General features: G+C 43.1%; 1 pseudogene; it reads left to right on the top strand.

Moving 5' to 3' along the window:
* The window catches only part of LOC124979392 (myomesin-2-like), a 347,584-nt pseudogene extending 323,805 nt beyond the window's left edge, over positions 1–23,779 (top strand).
* The last annotated feature ends 3,837 nt before the right edge of the window (positions 23,780–27,616 follow it).

Here is a 27,616-nt window from a genome sequence, read left to right as displayed (position 1 = left end):
TTTCTCCCTTTTGAAATACTCTTATCTACTAGATTCTGAGATCACACTGATTCTTCGATACTTCCATGGACATTTATTATCAATAATTATGATTGTTTACTTCTCCGATAGTGTCTTACATGTCACTCTTTCCTGAGTTTTTTCCTGAACGTTTCCCCTACAATTCTATAGGTATGTAAGTGATCACCTAATCCAGTGGCATTGATAAGCGATCTAAACCTGTAATGAATAGCTCTATCACTTTCAATTCTGAATCACCAACTGCTTACTCATTAGTCCCTCATTGGTATACTACAACCATGTGCAGCTCAACAGATCCCAAATGAAACCCCTGGCTCACTATACCCTCTCCAAATTCACTCCTCCATTCTCTTTTACCTCAGTAAAAGAAATCCAGGCTCAAGTCAGAAAACTGAGAGCTGTATTTCATCTGTTCATTTCCCTCACATTAACAGCTCACCTAGCAAGCCCTCTTGATTCTGCCACTTCATTCTCTAATTCTTCTACCCTTTATCCCAACTGCCACAATGTGGACCAGGCTGACAACATACCTTGTCTGGACTTTAGAACAGCCTATTGCTTCATCTCACTGCTTCCATGCTCTCTCTCCTTCAAACTCATCCTGCTCTGGCATCTGACATTAAAATCCAATCATCATTGTAATGAAAATTTCATGGATGCTCATTATTTTTAAGATCAAAATCCTTTTAAAGAAGAAAAAGGTATTTCACATTGTGACCCTTAACTACCTCCACCGTTCAGAATTATCCCACAATGACTCTTACATCCCTTCTCTTACAACATTGTGAACTTACAGGTCTTAATTTCTTGATTCCAGCCTTTCAGAGTTGCTGATTCTCTAGCCTAGCCTTGTCTTCCCTCTTTCTACTTCACTTGGCATACCCCACTTATTTTTTAAGATCTTTATTTGTGACTTGCTTAAATATACCTTCCCTGCTTCCTTAGACTACCTAAATCTTACACTCATCATACAGCACTCAATTGTCTTGGTTTCTTATTTGTAGCTGGCTTTCCACGAGAGTATAAATTCCATGCTGGAAAGGCCATGTCAGCCTTCATGACTGCAACAGAGCCAGGACCAGGCATGGTACCAGAATATGGCCAGTGTTTCTTGAATATCTATTGGATATCCTTCAGGCTGAGATATACATGCAGCACAATTCAGAGACAGAAGCTCTGGAATCAATCTGACCTTACTTACCTAAGTATATATGTGAATATACTATAAATTACCCATTTTGTATATACAGAAGGCACTAATTAAAAAAAACTATGGGTAAAAACAGAAAAATCATTAGATCAGAGGGAAGGGAGTGGGGAGGGAAAAGGGAAGTACTGGGAACTGAATTAGAGCAAAGTGTAATCCATGCTTTTGTGATTGTGTCAAAAATAAATCCTAATATAATCACAATAAATCCATTAAAATACAACTTTGAGGGAGATCCAAGATGGTGGACTAGAGGGAGGCTGCATTCCTTGTCGCTCTGTAACTCTGGTTTCAAGCAGAAGATATCTGTTTCTCGGTGAGGCAGTTTTTGCGGCTTGTTGATCCCCTGGTGTTTACCCCATTTGTCTGCTGTGAAGACCTGCAGTCTGCCAGCATATCGACGTCATTTTTGAGTGCAGACTGCTCATTGTCAGGCATCCATCATCCGCCATTTGCCTGCCTCTCGCCTGTCCATCACATGCCTTACACATATCCATCACCCAACGCAGGAGCTTCACCTCCCGATCATCCAACAACAGTCAGTAAACTGATCGCCGACCGCCAGTGGAGCACCAGCTACCTGCTGTTGCCTGGAAGTTCACTGTTACAGTACCTGCAGGTTTGATGACACGAGGCTGTCACCATTTTGAGACAACAGCCAGGCCCTGAAGGACCCCTGGCCAGACTGATTGAACCCCGTATCCATGATCCCTCAGCCCGACCGATCACTCCCTGCCTCCGGGGCCCTCACATCAACTGACTGCTCCCTGTTTCGAGGACCCCCAGACCAACTGACTGCTCCTTATCACAGGGACCCCAGACCGACTGATTGCACCCGGCCTCCAGGATCCCACAACCACACCAAACACACGGGACCTCCAGGATCCCTGCTGGACCAAACGGATTCCACCTCCAGGACCTCCTGCTGACCACTGCCACACCCTGAGCTGCAACTCCCCATTTGCCAACACATTTGGAAGCCATAGCGGCCATCTTGGATAATCCTGGAAGCCTTAGCTCCAATCTTTAGGTGGGGCAAATCCCATCCTGCGACGCCTGCTGGAGGCCTGAAGCTCATTGTCAGGTACCTCTCATGCATCAGGCTACTGAACATTGAGAGGTTTCATTAATATATGACTGTTATACTGTAGATTCTCTTTTTTCTCCTTTTTAAAAATTTTAAGTTTTTATTGGGCACTGCTAATATTGATCTCCCCTTAAAGAAAGGGTTTTGGAAACCTATAGAACCACGATAAACCCATGGGGCAGATTTGCAATACCCCAGATCTGCACTGCTTAGAGGGGAGGATACATGAACAACATGAAAGAACAGGGAAGAAAATGATCCAAACAAATCTAGATTCTATATTAATAGAATTCAATGACAGTATGGTAGAAGAAATGTCAGAAAAGGACTTCAGATTATACATTATTAAGATAATTCGTGAAGCAAAGGATGAGATAAGAGAGCAAATACAGGCAATGAAGGAACATAGCAATAAGCAGTTGAAAGAGCAACTGCAGGAAGCAAAAGATCATTTCAACAAAGAGATAGAGATTCTCAAATAAAAATCAAACGGAAATCCTTGAAATGAAGGAAACAATAAGCCAAATAAAAAACTCAGTGGAAAGCATCACCAAAAGACTAGCCCACTTTAAAGACAGAACCTCAGACAATGAAGACAAAATATTTAATCTTGAAAATAAAGATGCCCAAACAGAGAAGATGGTAAGAAATCATGAACAGAGTCTCCAAGAAATATGGGACATCGTGAAAAGACCAAATTTAAGAATTATTGGAATTGAGAAAGGCACAGAGATACAAATCAAAGGAATGAAAAACCTATTTGATGAAATAATAGCAGAAAATGACCCAAACCTAAAGAAATGGAAAATCAAATACAAGAGGCTTACAGAACACCAAATGCAGAAAATCACAACAGATACACCAGAAGGCACATTATAATGAAAATGCCTAACATTCAAAACAAAGATAGGATTTTGAAGGCCACAAGAGAAAAGCATCAGATTACATATAGGAGGAAACCAATACGGATAGCAGCCGACTTCTCAACCCAGACACTAAAAGCTAGAAGGGCCTGGAACAACATATTTCAAGCTCTGAAAGAACATGGTTGCCAAACAAGAATCCTATAACCAGCAAAACTAACCTTCAGATTTGAAGATGAAATAAAATCCTTCCATGATAAAAGTTAAAAGAATTTACAAGTAGAAATCCTGCATTACAGAATGTTCTCAACAAAATATTCCATGAGGAGGAAATGAAAAACAACAATGTAGGTCAGCAAAGGGAGGAATTACCTTAGAGAAAAACCACTCAAAGGAGAAAGCAAGCCAACTTAAAAACCAAAAATAAGCCAAAAGACTGGGAATATAAATCATTTCTCAGTAATAACCCTGAACATTAAAAGCCTAAACTCATCAATCAAAAGATATAGACTGGCAGAATGGATTAAAAAGAAAGACCCAAAAATATGCTGCCTGCAAGAGACTCATCTCATAGAAAAGACATCCCCACACTAAAGGTGAAAGGATGCAAAAAAACCTACCACACACATGGACTAAGTAAAACAGCAGGGGTTTCCATCCTTATATCAGATAAAGTGGACTTCAAGCCAAAGTTAGTCAGAAGGGATAAAGGAGGACATTTCATATTGCTTAAAGTAACTATAAATCAGGAAGACCTAATGATTGTAAATATTTATGCCCCAAACTATGGAGCAACCCTGTACATCAAACCAATCCTTCTCAATTTCAGGAATCAAATGGACCACAATACAATAATTCTGGGTATCTTTAACATACCACTGTCACCACTAGATAGATCTTCCAAACAAAACCAAACAAAGGAACCAAAGAACTCAATAACACAATCAATAACCTAGACTTAATAGACATATATAGTATATTCCATCCATCAATGAGCAGATTCACTTTCTTCTCAGGAACATATGGAACCTTCTCGAAAATAGACCATATGTTATGCCACAAAGCAACCCTTAGGAAATGCAAAAAAATAGAGATACTGTCTTGTGTTCCATCAGATCATAATGGAATGAGAGTAGAAAACAATGACAAAATAAAAAACAGAAATTTTTTCAACACCTGAAGACTAAATAATATGCTATTGAATGAAACATGGATAACAAAAAACATCAGGGAGGAGATTAAAAAATTTTTAGAGGTCAATGAGAATGATGACACAACATATCAAAATCTCTGGAACACTATGAAAGCAGTACTAAGAGGAAAATTCATTGCATGGAGCACATTCCAGAAAAGAATGAAAAGTCAACAACTAAATGACCTAACATTACAGCTCAAAGCCCTAGAAAAAGAAGAACAGAATAACAGCAAAAGTAGTAGAAGACAGGAAATAATTAAAATCAGAGCTGAAATCAATGAAATTCAAACAAAAGAATCAATTCAAAAAATTGACAAAACAAAACGTTGGTTCTTTGAAAAAGTAAACAAAATAGACAAACCCTTAGCCACACTAACAAAGAGAAGGAGAGAGAAAACTCAAATTCCTAAAATTCATGATGAAAAAGGAAATATCATGACAGACATCATTGAGATACATAACATAATGAGAAGCTACTTTGAAAATCTGTATTCCAACAAAATAGAAACTACCGAAGACATTGAAAAATTTCTAGAGATATATGCTCCTCCAAACTGAACCAGGAGAACATACACAATTTAAACAGATCAATATCAAACAATGAAATAGAAGAAGCCATTAAAAACCTACCATCCAAGAAAAGCCCACGACCAGACGGATTGTCAGCTGAGTTCTACAAGACCTTCAAAGAAGAACTCATTCCAATATTTCTCAAAGTATTCCAGGAAATAGAAAAGGAGGGTACCCTACAAAACTCATTCTATGATGCTAATGTCACCCTCATACCCAAACCAGGAAAAGGCACATCAAGGAAAGAAAATTTTAGACCAATATCCTTGATGAATAGAGATGCAAAGATCCTTAACATAATACTGGCAAACTGTATCCAAAAACATATTAAGAAAATTGTGCACCACGATCAAATGGGGTTCATCCCTGGAGTGCAAGGATGGTTTAACATTTGTAATTCAATAAACATAATCCATCATGTCAATAGACTTAAGAATAAGAATTATATTGTTATTTAAATTGATGCAGAAAAAGCGACAAAATACAACACTATTCGTGCTCAAAACCCTAGAAAAAAAGGGATAGTAGGAACATACATGAACATTATAAAGGCTATATATGCTAAGCCCATGACCAACATCATTCTTAATGGAGAAAAACTGAAGGCATTCCCTTTAAAAACGGGAACAAGACAGGGATATCCTCTTTCACCACTTCTATTCAACATCTTTCTTGAAATACTAGCCAGACCAATTAGACAGACTAAGGAAATTAAAGGCATTCGAATAGGAAAACAGGAACTTAAGCTGTCACTATTTGCTGATGACATGATTCTATATTTGGAGGATCCAAAAAACTCCTCCAGAAAACTTCTAGGCATCACCAATGAATTCAGGAAAATAGCAGGCTATAAAATCAACATGCATGAATCCAAAGCATTTTTATACACAAGCAATGAAACATCTGAAAGGGAAATGAGGAAAACAACTCCATTTGCAATAGCCTAAAAAAAAAAATACTTCGGGATCAATCTAACCAAAGAGGTAAAAGATCTCTACAATGAAAACTACAAAACACTGAAGAAAGAAATTGAGGAAGACCTTAGAAGATGGAAAGATCTCCCATGTTCTTCGATAGGCAGAACTAATATTGACATTCAATGCAATTCCAATTAAAATCCCAATGATGTACCTTACAGAAATAGAGCAAGCATTCATGAAATTCATCTGGAAGAATAATAAAACCAGAATAGCTAAAGCAATCCTTAGCAGGAAGAGTGAAGCAGGGGATATCGCAACACCAGAACTTCAACTATAATACAAAGCAATAGTAACAAAAATAGTATGGTATTGGCACCAAAACAGACAGGTAGATCAATGGTACAGAATAGAGGACAGGGACACAAACCCAAATAAATACAGTTTTTTCATACTAGACAAAGGTGCCAAAAACATGCAATGGAGAAAAGATAGCCTCTTCAACAAATGGTGCTGGGAAAACTGGAAATCCATATGCAGCACAATGAAATTAAACCCCTATCTCTCACCCTGCTCAAAAATCAATTCAAAATGGATCAAGTACCTCAGAATCAGACCAAAGACCCTTCATCTTATAGAAGAAAAAGTAGGTCCAAATCTTCAACATGGTGGCCTAGGATCAGACTTCCTTAAAAGGACTTCCATAGCACAAGAAATAAAAGCAAGAATCAATAACTGGGAGAGATTCAAACTAAAAAGCTTTCTCTCAGCAAAGGAAACTATCAGCAATGTGAAGAGAGAACTACAGAGTGGGAGAAAATCTTTGCCACTCACACTTCAGATAGAGCACTAATTTCCAGAATATATAAAGATCCCAAAAATCTCAACACCAAGAATACAAATAATCCAGTCAACAAATGGGCTAAGGATATGCACAGATACTTCACAGAAGAAGATCTACAAGCAATCAACAGATATATGAAAAAATATTCAACATCTCTAGTAATAAGAGAAATGCAAATCAAAAGTACCCTAATATTCTATCTCACCCCAATTAGAAAGGTGATTAGTAGGAATACAAGCAACAATAGGTGTTGAAGAGGATGTGGAAAAAGGTACACTCATACATTGCTGGTGGGGTTGCAAATTAGTGCAGCCACTCTGGAAAGCAGTGTGGAGATTCCTTAGAAAACTTGGAATGGAACCCTCATTTGACCCAGCTATCCCACTCCTTAGCCTATATCCAAAGGACTTAAAATCAGCATACTATAGTGATGCAGCCACATCAATGTTCATAGCTGCTCAATTCATAATAGCCAGATTGTGGAACCAACCTAGATGTCCTTCAATAGGTGAATAGATAAAGAGACTGTGGTACATATACACAACCGATATTACTCAGCCATAAAGAATAACAAAATTATGGAATTTGCATGCAGATGGTTGCAATTAGAGAATATCATGCTAAGTGAGATAAGGCAATCCCCAAAAAACAAAGGACAAATGATCTCACTGATAAGCAGATGATGATACATAATGGGAGGTGTGAGGGGGGCAAGAATGGAGGAAGGAGGGGCTGTATAGAGGGAAAAGAGCAGTGGGAGTCGTAGGGAGAAGGAAAAATAACAGAATGAATCAAACATCATTACCCTAAGTAAATGTATGATTACAGAAATGGTAAGCCTCTATTTCATGTACAACCAGAGAAACAAGGTGTACCCCATTTGTTTACAATTTAAAAAAAACTATATTAACCACCTTTTAAATTCTTGATTTATCTTTTTCCTGTGTCTTATATACCAGAGGAATAGAATAAAAAGCTGTTCTTGAAATTTAAAAAAAAAGATGCATTTGTTAGATGAACTATACAGACCAGTAGTTCTAAAACAATGCTTAATAATATTACTGAAGAGAAATGTTACTGATAGTGAGAATGTCTTTAGTGATTCCACCTTAAGTGAGACACTGGCTTTTGGACTCTCTCAGATATATTATTGTCCCATGTTAAAGGAGCACCCAACTATTTCTATTATAATGAGCATTTTTATCTGAAATGGTCACTGAATTTTAGCAGGTGCCCATTTTTCAAAAACTATTTTCATATATTTAAAAGGATTTAAATATTTTAATTCAGTAACTGAAATACAGAAAAATAGTAGTTTCATAACTATACAAATGATAAATTAAGTAAGAGAAAATGCTTTAATTTATACTATTTAAATTTCATTCATTTCTTTAGTATAATAACTCATCTCAGCTCCTACAATTTTAACAAATGTCTGGAAAGTGTTTGTTCAGAAACAGATGCTGGCCTGACAGAAACACATTTGAAAATATTCTTGTTCTGGTCATAGTTTCCAATACATTTATGGAAACTATGTATTGGAAGTTCAGTCTTAGAAGTTCATAATCTTGTTTTTCAAAATACAAATATTTCTAAAATATTATTACTTCACCTAAATTTTAATTTTTAACAAATAATGTAACAGCTCAATAGGAATCATGCCAAATGCTATAGATTTCCTCACCTGAGTCAGGGCCCCACTGCTGATAAAGACTATAACAGTTAGTCATGTATGGATACCCTGTCACAGAGCAAAGATTCTAAATGGATAGGGTTTCTTACACGATAGCAAGAGGTTGCTTCTTAAAAGACTTAATTCCTAATGTAAGGGCACACAAATTATCCACTCTTCTGTCAGACTGCCAGAGTTCCCCTTTCAATACATGGCAGAATAGGTAGTTCAGATGAACTAACTCCCAGCTGAGAAGCAGAATAGCTGGATTTAAAAAGATAATTAGAATCCCCTGCATAAGACATCAGAGATGTATCAAAGCAGTGAGGAGTTACATAAACCTCATCTGGGAGAATATGAAGTTCAGGATGAAGCCTGATTTGGGGCTGTCTTCTTCCTTAAGGTGCCTGCCAATTAAAGAAAGGAAATTTACAGTCTAAGAACTGAGAAGAGATTTTAACAGTCTTAGAGTTGGGAAAACGAAAAAATGGAGTCTGATGACCTCAAGGAAAGAGATTCTACCAATCACTCAAGTCACCCTACCCCGGGTTAAGGGTTGGAACCAAAACAAAGCTACACATTTATAGGAACTAGTTAATCATAATAAAAGAACAGAAATCTTCAAATCCCCTCAATCATGAATAAAACTCAAGTATTCTGAAATTGCTTTCACTAAAAAGTTATAAAAAGAATGTAAAACAAAGGGAAAGACTGATGATTTTAAATAAGGACTACAATAAAATGAATTTCCCTTTATCAAAATCCATTAAAAGTGAAAAATCAAAGCATGGACTAGAAGAAAATTTGCAGTAAATGTTAAGAAAGAATTTGTACCTATAACCATTTTGTCCCAAAAAAATCCCATAAATCAATAAGAAAAAGACCAATAATTGAGTAGGAAAAACAGCAATACACCTAAACAGACTTTACAAAAGAAGATATCTAAGTGGCCAAGAAACATATGAAAATGGTGCTCAACAACATTGGCCGCCAGGCAGAGAAATGAGATAACACTAAACTTACCAAGGAAGGCTACAATAAAAAGACAATACTAAGTGTTGATAAGGAATGCAGACTCTCCCACATTCTTTGTTGGTGTGTGAACTCATATAATCCATGGAAAATTCTTTGGCACTAACCACTATCTTAGCTCTATAATGTGGTAATTTTATGTCTACAGATACAACAAACAGAAATGCATGGATATGCACAAGAAATTAACTACAGTCCTCCAACAATACATTAATTAGATCTCTAGGCTTAATCATCCCATAACACTGAATGTTTGTACCCTTTCACCTATCTTTCCCTATTTCCTTCCCCTTGAACAAACTGTTCAGCCTCTTTACAAAGTTGTTTATCTATAAAATGCAAACTCCTTATCCATGCTTAGCTTCAGAAATTTTAATTAAATTACATTATATATTGCTTCAATAACCATTTGCTGAGTACTGGCAGTGGGCATTTGATATTTAGAGGTCCACTTACATTTACCTTAATAAGATCCAGATTTTCCTTTAGACAACCTCTACTGGAAACCAAATCTATTCATTCTTAGATTTGGATGAGCTATGCATACACCCCAAGATCCAGGGGCGACCTGTGATTGACTCAAGCTGCTCGGGATATTCCCTTCCCAAAACACAGTTCAGGGTTTCATATCCCAAGTTCCATCCATTTTCCTGTAAATGATATAATTTTATTTTTTATGACTGAGGAAAACTCCACTGTGTATATATCCCACATTTTCTTTATTAATTCATCTGCTGACAGAGACCTAGGCTAGTTCCATAACTTGGCTATTGTGCATTGCACTGCTATCAACGTGGGTATGCATGTATCACTACGCCATGCTGAATATAGTTCTTTTGGATAAATACTGAGGAGTGCTAGAGTTGGGTAATATGATAGTTCATTCCCAGTCTTCTCAGAAGATTCCATACTGATATCCATTGTAATCTATACTAATTTACAATCCTCCCACTACTGTGTAAGTATCTCTTTTCCCCTATATCCTTGCCAGCATTTATTATTATTCATGTTTTTGAAGACTGCTATTCTAAATAAACCTCTACATTCTGAATAACCTACTCAATTATACTCACTCACTCACAGTTCACAGCAGCAGGAAAACAAATAAAAGCTCCTTAAATTGCCATAAAACATCATGAAAAATCAATAAAAAATTCAACGTATTATTTTAACATTTTCTAAAATTTATACTGTAAACTTTATAATATATATGATTCTAACATTCCTTTTTGTGTGTGCTGGGAATTGAACCCAGAGGCATTTAACTGAGCTACATCCCCAGCCAGTTTTTATATTTTATTTAGAGACAGGGTCTCCCTGAGTTGCTAAGGGCCTCATTAAACTGGTGAGGCTGGTTTTGAAATTCCAATCTTCCTACCTCAACCTCCAGAGCTATTGAGATTAATATTCTTTAAGAGAATATGTCTAAGGCTGGGGAAATAGTTCAGTTGGTAGAGTTCTTACCTCACATGCACAAGGCCCTAGGTTCAATCCCTAGCACCACACACAAAAAAAGAAAGAAACTGTCTAACATTTAAAAACCATGATGTCCCTGGAAGTTGTTGGACATAATTATTGGAGAAGTAAGACTAGAAACATCTCAGAGAGAAATGAGAACTTAGGTTCAAAGCCAAAATCATCTAAAGGAAGGGAAGCAATTGCAAGGGAGAAGCACACTGATATGAAGGAAAAGACAACATGTTAATTTTAAGAGAAAGAAATTCTTTTCTCCCTTCACCAAATGCCTGTAAGGACATGGAAACATCTGGTTCACAAGTATTTAAGCTAAGGTTAAATTACCAGCAATTGCTAAGAAACTTAAAGATCTCAATAAGGTATATATTACAAAAAATGCTAGAGTTCTTAAGTTGAAACAAGAAGATGATAAAGAGTAACATGATATTATACATATGAAACTTATTGGCAAAGGTAAATATAAAGCTTAAAACAGAACAGTCAGCCATCTGTATCCATAGGTTTCCACATCGACACATTCAACCAACCACAGGTCAAAAATATTTGGAAAAAAATAGTGTCTGTACTGAACAAATACAGACTTTTTCCTTGTCATTTTTTCTTAAACAATATAAAATGACAACTATTTACACAGAATTTATATTGAATTAGCTATTGGACATGATCTAGTGATGACTTAAAAGTATGAGAATGTCCTTAGGTTATATGCGAATATCATAGTTATTAGTATAGAAATTTCCTAAACGCAATTCTGTCTAAAAACAAGAAGAAAAGGTAAAGGAGGGGGGATGGGCAAAGTGGAAGAGAGGGAAAAGTCAAGAACAGACAAATTTTAAGTGGACTCACCTCCACCCACTTTGCCTTCTTGCATTATTTGACTGAATTGATTGAGAGACAGAATCTTCACTTCTCCAGGGATGAGAAACTAAAGGTGTATTACCCTTTCAAGGAAATATATCCTGTTTAATATAATTTGTTTTCAAATCAATAAACGTAAAATATACACAAAAAATGGCACCAGACACTCATTTATTGGCTTATATTTTTTCCACATACCCTGTGTTAATTGTTTCATTAAAACAGCAAACTCTGGATTCATATCTTCCCAAGCCCCATCTCAAAAGAATAAGAACACATACAAAAGGAAAATACATGGCACTGTTCAAAACAACTGTTTAAAATTTATTTAACTTGGGAAGTATACAACCTTGCAGATAAAGGAATCATCTTCAATAGCACTTTATTGTTGAATTTGCCATAGCCTGCCCTATTTTCATAGATGTTTCTTGCCCTTTGTATTTTAAGCAAATATCATAAATTCTAATATAGAATCTTATACTTTGTAACATAAAAATTCTAATATTGTATCTTATACTTTGTAACATAAATGCAGTCTACCCCAATTTTTTTATTCTACTCTACAGCAAGAAATAAATCATAACCTGTAACAGACACTTATGATGTACCTCCCTAAAAAGTACTTTTTGTTCTACCTTAACATTGCTTTAACTCCTCCTGTTTGGAATTAATTTCCATTTCTTCTCTCATCCCACATTTTGTGTTTCTTATTTCTCTCTTGTGCTTACCTATTACAGTTTCAACTGTAGAGACTCTATGGTGTACAACAGAGGTGAGGAAAAATCAAAATTTGAACCATGCTTTTCAAAACTCCCACCACTCTCTGAATAATACCAGCACATCTTTTAGGGTCATGGTTCTCCAAATCTGACTTAGATTTTAATCTAGAATTGTGCTTAATATGTAAGTTCTAAGACCATAAACCCATTCTTAGAAAATTTTATTTCAACAGATTTGGTCTGCAACCCAAACTCTGCAATTTCAACAAGCATCCCCAGTGTTGTAATGATATTTTTATGGGTAATTTTAAAAATGCCTTAGAGAGAGACAATATCTAATCCAAATGATAAAGAAAAAAACTACCTCTACTTACTCCAGATGGCAGAACTAGGCTCTCAAGTCAGGCCAAAAGTCACAATGTACAGAAATTAAACCTATAGGGAAACTCAGAGGAAAAGAAATCTAAAATGTTTCAAAGAAAATTGCTTCAAAGAAAGTCACTGGGGACCCAAGCTTTCTAAATTTTAGTTTAGATATCTGACCAGTATGCCACTATCTGATCTGCCATCACTGCACTACAGGAGAGCACTGACTCTACAAACTCTCTGATAAAATAGTAAGTTATGTGAACTCTTGAGTCAGACTACCTGGTTAAAAATTATGTATTTGCATTACAACTTCAGAGTATAAACATGGGCTGTTTCCTTAAACTCTTTGTGCCACTATGACACAAAATGAGAGGCAGAATAATGTAATTATTAAGATATGAATTCTAGAGTCAGATTCCTAGTTTTACATTCTCCTTCTATCACTTAATAGATTTCTTGTTTAACCACTTTGTGTCTTGGTTTCTTATAGGAAAAACAGGGACAATAAGAATAATAAATCTTAAGAAAGCTGGTGGAGAATTAAATGAATTAATATCTCATTAATTGTCTAGAAATGTTCACATTAATAATAGTTATTATTATCTTTATTGTGTATCATACTCAACCCCTGGTTCTCATCATTCTTGCCCTATCTTTATATTACCTAATAAGTTAGGAAAACAGGAAAAATAGCTCTTAGGAAACATGGATTTCTGGAAATATTTTTAAGAAATCAATCACAAATACAATTAAAATAAATCTATTAATTTGTTTTAATCTTAAAAGCATAGAAAAAAAATCAAGCACACAGGATCTGCAGAAGAGCACCAGAGTGAATCTAAGGTTTTTTTCATCCCCACCTTTGCCACTAAATAATTTTGGTTAAGTTTTATTTTACCTCTTTGGACTTAAAAGGAGAAGCAAGACTCAGTGTTTCATCTTTCTTAAAGTTCCTTCCAAAATGGTTCACCTACAAAATATACAAGCTTTATATGGCATATACTAAATAAAGAGAAAAATAAAGTTGTTCAATACCTGCTATACTTCAACTTGAATTTTCATTTAAATTTCTCTTCATTTTCTTCTATAGCAATTAATTTTTCTACTGCATTCTAAAGTCACAAAATGAAGCCGTTTGACCAAACCTGCAAAGAGCCTTGTAACTCATATTGTATCAAAAACAAAATGAACTCCCAGCACATTATACAAATTATGTTCGAAAACTACACTGAAATCTGATAATGTACACATTGTAGGGAGTCCTTTGCTTCTAAAACACTATTTACAATAAAACTTATTTTTCCATCTCTGTTCAAAAGAAGTTATGACAGAGTGACTTAAAACTTGTTTCCTAATACATGCAGGAGAACATAAACCCCTTTATTTCCACCATGAGAATTCTCAATCAGAACTATAGAGAGGGAAATGGACTACAGCACTGGTAAACTCACAGGTAGGAAATACAAGTACTGAACCAGCCATAAGAGATATGGTATATGCCCACTTCATGACACTATACAAACTACCTGTTTTGGCCATTAATTTGAGACTACCAAAGACTAAGTTCTCATTTAATATTCAAAACAAATACAATGATAAATTTCTACTAAGTTTTCACAATTTCAACAAGTAAAATAAAGGCTTTTTCTGTTTTTTTTTTCTTTTACAACATATTGGCTGTAGTGATTTCAACACCTAAAGCCTCATAATATATTTCAGTTTCAATTCAGCAAATACTCGCCCAGTGCATGTGTGAAAAGGAAAAAATAGAAGCTTAATTAAGATCATTTCTGCTCCAAATTGCCTACCCAATAATACATACATAAACACAACTAAGAAATGATGCAAATCAGACTTAGGTAAACATTAACCTCCAAATCATTAAAAAAAAATGCACTAGAGAAACATGGGGTGAGGGACTGCCTCTGCTGTTTATCTTGACTTGAATCTAGATATAGTAGGCCCTTTTGAAAATATTCCTGGTTCTATTTTGGAACCAAAACAGACGTTACACCATTTTTTCTCAACACACAAATACCAGTGCAACGTGAACCTTAAACATACGGGTGCTTACGAGGGCCATAACATCTCTGACTACCCACAATCCAGATAAACCAATTTTTAAAGTGAAAAATCCTCCCCTGGACCCCTACGTCGACCAACTCCTACTTCCAGTCAGACCTGAGTGGCTTAGTGACGTGGTTGTGTGGTACATGAGTGTAAAATTTTGTTCAATTTGTAAACACGTCCTGTCCCCCAAGCACTTTGCCTCAGGTGGAAGCCGGAAGGGCACGTTTGAGCCTCTCATCCCGGGGGAGGAGGCGAGGTTCCTATTAGTGTTTATATCATTATTTATGTTCTAAAAACACTTCCTGACCCACCCAGGGATGCACAGCAATTTGTAACTAGGGTCAACACAGGGACATTCCCCCCGCGACCCCCACCACAACAGAACACACACCTAGAATCCTCCAGTTCCCTCGCTTCGGTCAACCGCCTTCGAGAAATTCCTGTCAGTGACTGGCAACCATCACGCCTCTGAAAAAGCGCAGGAAGTGGACTCTGCGCAGGCGCAAAGGAAACCTGCGCAGGCGCACTTGACCTCGCGGCCTGTGCAATGGTGCGGGGCATCTGGCATTCTTGCCTCTAAGGACTACTGGAAGGTCGGCGTTAAATTGCCTGTTTGCATTTTCACACTGTAAGGGGATGGCCCTACCTCTTCAGCACTTTGCCCCAGACAGGGAAGGAGTCTGTTCTGGTCACTGGAGAGGCAGAGTCATGTTCAATCCAGTCACCCTCTGCCCCAGCTGCATGGGAGAATTGTGGCTCCCTCTTTCCACACCCACCGGTCATCTCTTAGATTCTAGACTTCAGTTTGCAAGATCTGGTGGCAATCTTGTCTGTGTCTAGAAGGGAACGACTCCCAAGGCCACAAAACCAAAGCGTAAGTGTGTTGTTGGTCTGGATGCATTTCTGAGTCACATCTGTCTTTTGGGATCAGAGTAGCATGACTCCCAGTTGTGCACTGAGGTACCAAGTACTTGTGGACACACGTTAGGAGGAGGGTCCAGTGAGTCGGGCCTCAGTACTTACTGGCAGAGGCAGGGAAGCTCCCCACTGGCTACTCCCTCAGTGTCACCTCCTCTCACAGGAAATGCCCAGGCAAGCATCCTCCGTGTGGCTCCCTCCACCGTTGAGGTGGAGCCACCAGGGGAACAGTCCTGGACACCTATGGGCACACCCTCAAGAGCTGGTTCCACAAAAACTTCCTAAAAAGTAACTTTTTGCCAGGTGTATCAGTCACACCTGTAATACCAGTGACTTAAAGGCTGAGGCAGGAAGATTGCAGGTTCAAGGCCAGCCTGGTCAATTTAGTGAGACCCTGTCTCAAAATAAAAAAGGACTGCAGTTAGAGCTGAGTGGTAGAGCATCCCTGGGTCATATCCTCAGTACTGACTTCTGCCAAAATGAGACAGTTTCCTTTTTACACCCGAATCTCCTCCCTAGAGCTGCGCCTGCGACCCCATACATGCAGCTCTTCCTGCAGATTTCAGGCCCACCCACACCCATGTCCCCTGTACAACCTGCCTTCAGACAGACAGCTTACCTGGAGGGGAAAACCGAGAAACATTTAGTAAAGATCATGAAGGATATGTGAGCTATGCAGTATAGAATATGCAGAGACCAGGGAAGCTCTGGGCATGAATTCCACCTCACCCATGATTCCAAGAGATGGAATAGGAGTCAACACGAGGGTCATGTTTGCAGCCTACCTCACAGGACTCTCCTGTGACACATTACCTGTGTGCATCTTGTGCTGTGGTTAGCGAGGTAACTTGACCATGTCATCGTTTAGAGATCTTCACAGCACCATGCAGGTCGCCACAGGCACTGTGATATACAGACACCTCATGGCGTCCCTCAGCTCTGGACACATAGCCCTCACATCACTCTCTACGTATCTGCATCGTGGTGAGAATTTTATCTGCAGTGTGAGCCACCAAGTGGCAACAGATTTCTGTAGATATTCTCCTACTTTAACTTTAATTATTTACAGACCTTTCCATTTTCTGAAAGTCACAACCTGTGTATTGATTCTTTCATGCTACTAAAGTTCCTTCACTTTAGCAGAAAAATTTTTATTAGTAAAATTTCCAATGCTAGGCAATTTCTTACCCACTTCTCCAAATTGGAATCACTTTTATATAATTCAGCAAAGCAGTCCTGTTGTCCTATGTACAGGACAGGGGTGTCTTACTGTCCCTCATGCAGGATACAGGATCCAGACACCCTCTGTGCAGTACAAGGGTGACTTGCTGTCCTCCATGCAGGACACAGGATCCTGTTGTCCTCTGTGGAGGACAGGGTGTCTTGCTGTCCTCATGCAGAGTGCCATGGTATAGATGCTGTCTTCCTTGCCCTCCTGGGGTCTCTGGTTTAATCCCACCCTTTCCTCTGCAGTCTGTGGTTGGGAGTGGCAGCTGGCAGCGTGTCAATGCCCAGATGGCTGTGAGGTCCCCTCGATATGCCATCTTTGACCTTGTAGATGGGAAGTCGTATGTGTTCTGCATTTTGTCAGCCAATAAGTGTGACCTGAGCTATCCGTTGGAAATAACGCCCCCATCCAGGCACAGGATGCCATTGGTAAGTAGGACTGGCAACCAGGGTGAGACACAGGGTGAGACAGAGCATACAGCCCCAGCTCCCAGAACAGGACAGGCCACGGGGGCCCTGCTGGGCCACACTTTAGACATGGTCTGTTATGGACAGGGGCTGGTAGTTTTGAAGTGCTGCCCACTCAGGTGAGCTGGCCACTGCTCTAGTGGATCTCCACTGAGTGATGTCTGTCCATCAAACTGTCCCAGTCTGTGTCCTTTGTTACTGGTCTGTAGGACTTTGCTCTAAGAAGGAGGGTTAAGATGGTAACTGATGTGCAAGTAGCTTTATTTTTCCACACTGATATTTTGAACTTTTCCCCTATTTTTCAACTATTATTTTAATTGTACACATTTAGGGGGTGCAGTGTGGTGATGTGGACCGCATCCACAGTGTGCGATGACAGGTGCACATGCAGTGGTCATATTTCTGGCTCTGCTGTGGCTTCTGTGCATGCACATCTCAGGCAGCCCTGCTTTGTTCACACAATGGAGAGCGCTGCCCTCAGCCCTGAGGAATGAACGGGAGGCCGTGCCTGTCTGTGGTGGGCAGTGCAGGGCAGAAGATGGCACCTTTACTCCTGGAACTCATCCACTCGGGTCATGTCGAGTGCAGGGGCCTGAGGTTGGTGGGCATCTGCGTGGGGAGATACAGGCAGACCTGGGGTGAGTAGTAACAATGGGGTGGCTATTTTCATTATAAAATCTTTTTAAAAGTCCACTATACAAAGCCGTGAGTAGCACAGGAGGGAGGAAACAGAGGAGAACAGAGTGGGGTAGCCACAGTCCTCGGCCACAAATGGAGAAAGGCCCAGGGGAGCAGAAGCGTCACTAGTGTTCTCCTGCAGGTCAGGCAAGTTGGCATCCACTGCACGAGCTGACTAGCAATTGCCAGGGTTCTCTGGGCACTCATCTAGCACAGGGTGGCCGGCTGTGTGCTTGCTCGCCATTCACCCTCTGAAGCTCTCAACACCTCTGGGAGCAGGTCTCATCACGCAGGCTCTACACATGGGAGCACAGAGACTTGCGGGCAGGGTCTACTTGAGGATGCACCATCTGCCCAGGGTCAAGGCTGTGTCCACCCTCTCCTGTCTTCAGTGCAGTTGCTTCTCTTTCAGTTCTAGAAGCATGTGATTCCTGAATGCCAGGAGTTGGATATTATTTTCAAAAAGGCCTTTGATCTGGACAAGACCCAGAAAATGCAGAAGTAAAGCAGAGGCTCAGAGTAAGTGACTTTTACCCGAGTGTGGCCTGTCCCGTGTATCTGGATGTTGTGGTGCCGTGTGTTGAGTCAGTGACCAGAACTGAGAGTGAGGCTGGTGTGGTGCCCGAGTAGGGTGTAGGGAAAGTGGATCACATCTTCCTCTGAGGGAGCTTTGTAGGAAGAGCTGAAAACGATCGTGCTATGGAGCAGCACCTCCACGAGCCGTGCCATGACCGGTTTCCTTTCCTCAGGTTCGTGGTGCACAGCCTGACCACAGGCAAGCAGTAGTTTTCTGCATCAAAGCTGTCAACACCATGGGCATGAGGGAGAACTCCCAGGAGTCCGAGGCCATCAAGGTCCAGGCGGCCCTCAGTGAGTAACTTGCAGGTGGTCCTCGAGGGTGCCATGAGGTCTCCGTGACCAAGTACTTAGGGATGCCACTGCAGAGTGACTGGAGGAAAGGGGTGGAGATCGGCCAGTGGGGCACATGCATTTTGCTGAGGCCTCTGGTCAGCTGGCTGCATATGTGGGAGGCCATTGTGGGAAGCAGGAGTTTGCCAGTCAAACCCCAGTGGAAATGGAGACCTGCTGCAGCCGGGCTGGACTCCCTCACCTGCTCTCACACTAAAGGCAGGACTTTCTCTTCAAAGTGTGTGGAAACAGAACCACCAATGTCCTTGCAGCCATTATTTTATTAATGTTTTTGGTACCAGGGACTGAACCCAGGGGTGCTTAACACTGAGCCACACCCCAGCCCTTCTTACTTTTTATTTTGAGATAGGGTCTCGTTAAGTTGCTGAAGCTGGCTTTGAACCTGAAATCTTCCTGCCTAAGCCTCCTGATCCTCTGCGATGACAGCTGTGCACCCCTGCACTGGCCTTTCAGCTCTATGAGCTCCAGGGACTTCAGCAAATCTTTGCAGAAAACTTCATGTTTATGTTACTTTGTGACTTTAGCCATGAATAGTGATGTTTAGAAATGTTATGACTTAGATCAGATGAGAGCTCTTGATACTGTCCCAGGAAAAATTGATCTAAAGTACAGCGTTTTGAAATCACTGCTGGTTATAGTTCGTTCCTTTCAAACACACTATATTGCTGGACACATATAGTAACATTCAAAACACAAAGGTCACATGTCACACATTTTGAATCAAGTATTTTCTTTTCACTTCTGAGAGAAAGGTTTGGCTTTTTATTGTTTTTCATCTTCAATTTAATTTACAAACATTTTCATAAGTTAAGATTTCCCTCCTGGGATTTCCAAGGGACATCAAGTCTGGTCATGTGCAGGTGGGCTCCAGGGAGGAAGTCGGCCACGCTTCTGCTTTTGGTCCTGGTTCTAAGCCCAGCTCGCCCAGGAGGGACTTTCAGGCACTCCTGCTGGCTGTCTCACCTCATCCCTGGGGAATGCAAGCCATTGCTCTCATTTAGCAATGGGAATGGCTTCTTTCTGGTCACTGTCCCTCAGTGGTGGGTGTTGAGGCTCCAGGTTGCTCAGTCAGGGAAGCTGTCACATTCTTGCCAACCCCCTAGGGTGAGCTGCCCCTTTCCCATCACAGGAAATGCGTGCTCATGAGCACCTGCATGGATTGAGGCCTCCACAACTTCAGGAAGTCCAAAGGCACTGGGCTCAATGCTGGTCCTAGGGCCATGCCCAGTGTTTGCTCTTCCCAACTGCACATGGGAAAGCTCCTTCTGAGTTTTCTGAAGGGGCTGCAAAGGGAAACTTCTGTGGTCTCTGCTGTCCAGACCAGATTGGAACAGGTTGGTGCCTTGTATTCTGCAAACACTGGTAGATGCACTTGGGAAGAGCAGTGGTATCCAGGAGAGAAATGTCCACTCAGCTTTAAAGGACCAGTGCTCAAAGGCAGGAGGGGGAATTGGAGCTACATAGGACCATCCTTGCCCCATGCCCACAGATGAGGGTGTGGAGCCCAGGTTGGTCACTTGTACACTGTGCTTTCCCACAGCCATCCCGTCCCATCCATATGGGATCACACTTCTGAACTGTGACGGCCACAGTATGACCCTGGGCTGGAATGTACCCAAGTTCAGCAGTGGCTCAGCCATCTTGGGTTATTTCATTGACAAGCACGAAGCTCACCACAAGAACTGGCACAAGGTCAACTCCTCTCCTGTGCAGTAGAGGATCTTCACGGTGGGTTTTCCCTTTTCTTCTGTTTTGTCCTGGGTGACGTTAGCACTCTGGGCAGGTTCCTTCATTCACGGTTCCAGAGTTTGACAACCTCAGGTAGATTGATCAGGAAAGAGAAGTGTATGTAAAGAATCTGAGTGTCATGAGACCATGGAATTTTGAATCTGGAAAGAGCTTAGGCAACATTTATTTACTTATGTATTTTTGAGAAGCAGTGAGGGAGCAGAAGTAATTGAGTGGATCTGAAACCAGTGGATGACTAGCCCCTGGGAGGCAGGTGCATTCTCAGGTGCTCAGCATTGATGCAGAGCCCAGTGCCTGGGACAGGTGGTGCTGAGCAGAGCTTGTACAAGAATGTGCTACACACACCCTTTCCCAAGAAGTTCCATGTCCAGACCCCTGCCACAGTGCACAGTGCACGCCAGGGTGCAGAGTGAGGGAGTAAGGGAGGGTCACATCCAAATCCACAGGCAGCCCCTGGCAGCCCCTGGCAGCCTCTGGGCTTTGGACTCCCCCTGCTGAGCCTGTGGCTCCTCCTGGGTCATGGGACAAGTGACTGGAGCCGTCTTATCTCCTTGGAATGACCTATCTAACAGGGGTCTCATATGCTGGGAGATGAGGACTTTGGGGGCAAAGTCTACCCTCTGTCTTAAAGAAAATTCTGCTGAGATGTTTTGCCTTTATGGTAGCATGTCATGATACGTGCATGTTATGATATGTGTGGGTAAAACTCACGCTTGATGTGACCCTGCTTATAATTGCTGTGTTCAGCCACAGCCTCTAGACATTCTTATTGGATCCCCTGTTCCTGAGAAAACACCCTCTTGTTTTCTGGGTGCACATAACCTAAATGAGGATGGGACTGCTTTTCAGTGGCAGCTTAACTGCCACGTCTGTTTTCCAGAGAGCACATGGTGGATGTCACTGGTGTTGTATCCCCTGCTGGGTGGAGGCTCAGGTCCTGGCTGAGGCCTCCCTGGGTCTCGCCATGGCTGGAATAGTCCTGCAGGCACCATGTGGACGTGGACCCGTAGTGCCCTAAGAACTGTCAGTGTGTTCCTTGCTTTGCAGTGCAGGCGGCTGGGGGCCAGGTGGTGGGGCTGCCCTGTGGCACTCAGTCAGGCCTGAGATGGGCTTCCCACTGGTTCTGCAGCTCCATTCCACCAGTGCCAGGACTAGGACTGGGGTCTGCAGGGACCACAGGGTTCAGGAGCCCCTTACCTCTGCTCATGTGTATGTGCTCTTTGTGGGAACTCTCTCAGGCTGTTTCCTTGCTGCCCAAGTGTATGTCCTGTCATCCCTGTGGGAGTGTCAGGGGACGAATGGTTTGACCTGTGACTGCCACTTGCTGGGTTGTAGACAGCCTTCTTTAGGTGATTTAGCCTAAGTTGCCCAACAAGGCCCCTTCTACTCAGGCTTCATTTGACAAACCCCATAACTGCTCCTTTCCCTGAGGACTGGATGCCTCTGTTATTTCCCGTAGTAACTGATGCAAAATCTACACAGGTGGAGTGCTTGATGGAAGGCTCAGTATATGAATTGAAAATTGCTGCTGTCAACCTGATGGGGATCTGACAGTCATCAGACCCCAGCAAGCTCTTCAAATGTGAGATGTGGACACTGCCGGAACCTGGTGAGACATGTCCCTGAACATGCCACCCAGACCCGGACTGGCCAGAGGGGCTTTCCAGAATGGTGTGTGGTTGGCAGCTCTGGTGGATACCCACCTCTCCCAGTGAGCAGTTGCAGAGAAAATGCCTGCACCCATGGTGCCATGCCTTTGGTGGCCTTGTGGCTAATGATGTTGCAGTCCAGGAAGGGTGCTCAGGAGCAGGCAGGGTGCAGAGGGAGGAAGAACCCAGGGGGAGGGATGGCATGGTTGACAAAGGCCACCGTAGGGGATCAATATTCCAGAGTCCATGCGGCCAGGGTGTGGACCCAGCCATCTGCTCCCTGGGAGCAGAGAGGAGCCCAGGCAGAAGAAAGGGGCAGACATGGGGGAGATCGCCAGGTCCCCTGGAGTTGAGGCAGAGCAGGCTTCTCACTTCCTTTCCCTTCCTCTCTCTCTCACACTCCCTTCCCTCCTTCCTTCTGTCTTCCCTACTTGTTCTAATGAAGCTATTAGACCTTGAGGGAAGGCCACAGGAGAAGAACCTGTTCTTTCCAGGGCCTTCGTGGGGGCTGTGCTCCTTGTAGACGGACTTAGCAGCATGCAAGGGACCCAGTGTGACCTAATTAAGATGGAGCCACTGGGCAACTTCCCCTGCCTGTGTCCAGCTCATCTGGAGCTGGAAATGAACAACTGACAGCTTTAGACTTACCTGGTGTAGTAGAGAGCAGAATGGGGGCTGTGTGCTAACCAGCCAGAAGTTTCCATGCCAGTGGCTGCAGCACACACCTAACTGTTTCTGCATGCTACTTGTTGACTGGGAGAGCAATGTGGGTCTGTGATTACACACACCCATGACCACCCTGAGGCCAAGGGGTGTGCTGCAGGACAGAGCTGGGCTCCCCCTAGCCCCAGCATCAGGACAGATCTTCCAGGAAGAGTGAGGCCTGAAGGTGATGAGGAGGACATGGTGATGTGCTGGGGCCTCTGCAGCAGGTCCCTGGACTCAGGTCAGGGTGTACTGAGCTGACTGAGCACAGGTTCAATTTGTCTTTGCAGGTCCTGCCTATGACCTGACATTCTGGAAGTCTGGAACACATCACTGGTCATGCTGTGGAAGACCCCAGTGTGTGCGGGCAGCAGTCCTGTTTCTGGCTACTTTGTGGATTTTAAGGAAGAAGATTCTGGAGAATGGAAGACAGTGAATGAGTTGGCAACTCCAACTCATTATTTGAAGGTGATTCATTCATTCATTGTTTCCTTTTACCTGAAAGTGCTTTACTTCATGCTCACTGGGGAACTTGTTGGGGTAGCTTGGGCGTGACCCTCCTAGAGTGTATGAAGAGGGACACTCACTTATGCAGTCTGCAGAGCCAGTGCAGGAACATCTAGCAGGGGTGGAAAGTGACTGGGAGGTAGCTGGTGGGTACCGTGTGACTCTTCCTGGCCATGCTGCAGTCTAACTGGGCTCAGCACCGCTCACAGTCAAGTGTTGACATCTTGTGTCCAGGAGCCCTTGAAAGGTGATGACCCATATGCTATATCCTGCCCCTTTCGTGGCATGGCAAGGCAGCTCCTGCTGTATCAACCTGAGGTAAATCCGGTGCAAACATGCACACTTATGTAAAACACACACACACACACACACACACACTGTGCACAAGCGTTGCCAGCTTCCCTCATCTATGGTCAACAGAATGCTGGGGTGAGGTGCCAGTGGACAGTGGGAAAGTTCATCAGCCCCAGAGCTTTTACAGAGCTACCCTGGGTCATGGTGCAGGTGCCAGGGAACCCAGCACAAGAGGACTGAACATTTATATCTGAGACAGACAAGTGCAGCGGGTCATCAGGAGGGAAGTCAGTGGCTGCTCTCCTTTCTGGTCAGCAGCCAGAGTGCCCCTGTGCTTCCTGGGGATGAGAGTGCATGCTGGGATGGGATGAACACTGTACACTTCTATTTAATTCCCCCATGGAGCCTGACGTTTTCCCTCTTGAGACCAGGCCATGATTTATGATGCAGCTATCATCTGGGAGAGGCAGTCCCATGTGCCTAAACGTAGCACCTCCTCAGGCCATAAATGGGAGGAAGGACAGGGCTCCAGAGGGAAAACTGGGCTCTGCTGGCTAGGCCATAGCCTAGGGAGCTTGGTGACCGGGTGGCCAGACTTTTCTCCTCTGCCACTCCTGTAGTCACATGTCTTGTCTTCTCACATTTTCTTGACTGTGGCTTTGGGGGAAGAACCACACCGAGGATGGACCTGGTCCTGGGTGAGGTCCCAGGCCACCCCATCAGAGACTCACTTCACTCCAGGGAAGCAGAGCTCGCAGCCCTGTAGGGTCTGTGTTTTTGGCAAGGCTTTGTGCTCAGCTAACATCCTCTCCACTCCCCAGTGCTGGCCTGTGTTGCCACACTGTTCTCACACACTCAGAGAAACGGGGTCTCCCTGCATTCCACAGCATTGAATGGATGTCCCTCATTGACCAAAGCTTTTGGCTGTCATGAGGGTCTCAGGAATGAAAGGGAGGAGAGGGCAGATTGCAGAACGTGTGAGACAAGGGGAAGTGATCTAGGAAGAGGAGAGAGGAGGGTCTGTTGATTTAGACCCAGGATCGGCAGCTCCCGAGGGACTTGTGAGGCTGGCTCCAGATGATGACTTTCTCTGGGTTATCCTGCTGCCAGATCAGCCCCCTGTGGAACTGTGTGTTCTGCAGGATGCTGGTAGCTATGCTTCCAGGAAAGGAGGGGGCTGGCGCTGCATTCTCAGGCACTTGATGTTCCCTATCTCCCTGTCTCACATTCCTTCCTTACTGAGTAGAAGGAAGATGGGAGTCCGGAGAATGTGGAGCACAGATGCTTCAGATAAAAGGGTCCTCAGATAAAACCTCTTGGGAGCCCAGGACTGAGTCACTGGTTGCTGCCAACTCCCTGCACCAACCTGCCTCTCCCTCCCACTGGAAGGGCCTTTAGTCCACATGCTCCCAGTCTTTGACCTCTTTGGCTGCGTGAATGGCAGACTGAGCAAAGACTGGTAAGATGCCAGGTGCCCTGCAGCAGTGTTAGGACGTCCCTCTCAGCAGGTCAGCAGTGGACCTGTGTGGAATGCACATGCCATTCTTGATCAGAACTAGGGGGGCTGTGCAAGTTTCGGAAGTAAGGCATTTTGACAACTGCTGATTTAATTCTTACAAGTGTGACAACACAGTGGCTCCCTGGTTGCTGGAGAGTCTGCTGGTGCAAGAGGCAGCATGGAATCAGTTTCCCTGATTCTGCCATATTCCAGCATTAGGATGAGATTAGTCAGGCTTCCCAGGAGGTGGGAGGACACTGTAGCTCCGAGGCTGGACTCCTTGAGCTCACATCCTGCTCTGGAAGGCTCATGGAGGAGGAATGGATAATTTAGCTGCCAGAGATTTGTTGTCAAGTCATATATTATCACTTCCGTTCTTCAGGACTTTTGTGCTCAGGTGTAATTTTTGATAAACACTTTGGAACAATCCCTGGTAAATGCAGAGGAGAGCACTGCCTTGGGACCCCAGGGCTTAGTCCCTGGGGCCACTCTGTGTGGCAACCCTTCCCTTTCTCCCCACTGAGTTGCATTCACTCTGTGTGTCTGGTCTTCCACATCTTTAACTGTATAATCAGTACTTCGTTTCATCAAATGGAAGTAAAAGACTTTGAACTTGACATGTCTCTGCAGATTGAAATGGTGCCTGGCTGCATGACAGAGGAGCTCCCAGTGCTTTCCCAGGAAGGGCCTAGGACCAGGCACACCACAGACCTGCTGTCCCAGGCTTGGGTTTCATGTGGTGTCAAAATCTCCAATTGTGTGGGGAGTCTTGGGTGTGACCCCAGAGTTAGACCGAGTCAGAAAGTGGCTGGGAGTGTTCAGAAGACTGGCTGGTCCCTGGGCTCTGCAGCAACACTCCAGAGACTTGGGTGAGTTGTGTTCATCTGGGGCCAGTCAGCACACGCAGGGCAGCATGGTGCCCATTTTATTTAATGTGGCCATGGAAGCATGCACTGTTGGAGGGTTAGGAATCTTGTTGCCACCTAGTGCAGCCCTCTGGCTTTACAGGGAAAGGAGTGGAGGCCCCAGAGTGAGAGAGGGTTCAGGTCTCAGGTCACTGGGGATCTCAGTCTCTCAATAGTCCTGCACCATGGGTTCCATCAGAACCTGCCCTTTGAGGAAAGGCTCCTCCTGTCCTTGGGGTACATGTGTGTGATTCTGAGAGAGTTCTTACAAAGGAAGGCCACTTCCTCTGTAGGGTGGAGGGTGCCAAGGTGCTCCTTTGCAGTCTGGCACTCAGTGACTTTGGTCAAGGTCTCTTGAGGACCCTTTGCTTTACACACATCTGCCCAGGTTGTAGTCATAGAGCCCATGCTGAGCTCAAAGAAAGACACTTCCAGGTCTCACAGTGCATGGCCCCGGGGAGGAGAGGGAGTCCAGCCTGATCAGGGAAGTTCTGAGGTAGGAGGTGAGCAGAGGAGTGAACATCTGCAGCACAAAAGTGCTCAGGCCTGTGCATGGACTTGACGCCCTGACGCCCTGTCTAGCTGGGGAGAAGTCTGAGGAGGCAGTGAAATCCAGGGCAGCCTCGCACGGGGATCAGTGCATGGCTCAGGGTTGCCACAGAGCCAGAAGATCTGAGAGGTACCTCTTCATGTCCAGTGGTCCAGGACTCAAGTTTGGCCAGCATGTGGCAGGTGTTCCTAGTGACTGAAGTGAACATGGTGCAGGGAGGTGAGAGCTTGTGGAGAGATCTTGGTGGCTTCTGATTTTGATGTCCTGTTGTGGGGAAGGACAAATGTGGGAAGAAATACAGCAAAGTGTGCATTACCATTCTCAGGGTCTTGGGGGACACCTACAGTGAGTCTGTGACTCACTTGGAGGGAAGCGTGTGGCACTTGACCCCAGCTTGACCTTGCCAGTCACTACCAAGTACCAGCTTCCCACTCACCCGAGGCTTTAAAGACTTCCATGTGTCAGGTTGAGTCAGCAGGTCAAGTGCTGATTGTGCATGAGCCTTGACAGGTGTTCCAAATAGTTATAGGATAGCTAGTCCTCTGGCTCTAAAGATGTGTACCATCTCACCTCCGCAGAGCAGGGTGTAAGCCGGTGGCACACTCCTGGTTGGGACAGCACCTTCTCTTCAATGGTGG

This window comes from Sciurus carolinensis, chromosome 3, assembly GCF_902686445.1.
Source record: "Sciurus carolinensis chromosome 3, mSciCar1.2, whole genome shotgun sequence".
In the NCBI taxonomy this organism is placed as follows: domain Eukaryota; kingdom Metazoa; phylum Chordata; class Mammalia; order Rodentia; family Sciuridae; genus Sciurus; species Sciurus carolinensis.
The sequence above is the reverse complement of the archived record's forward strand: the minus strand, read 5'-3'. Positions and strand labels throughout refer to the sequence as shown.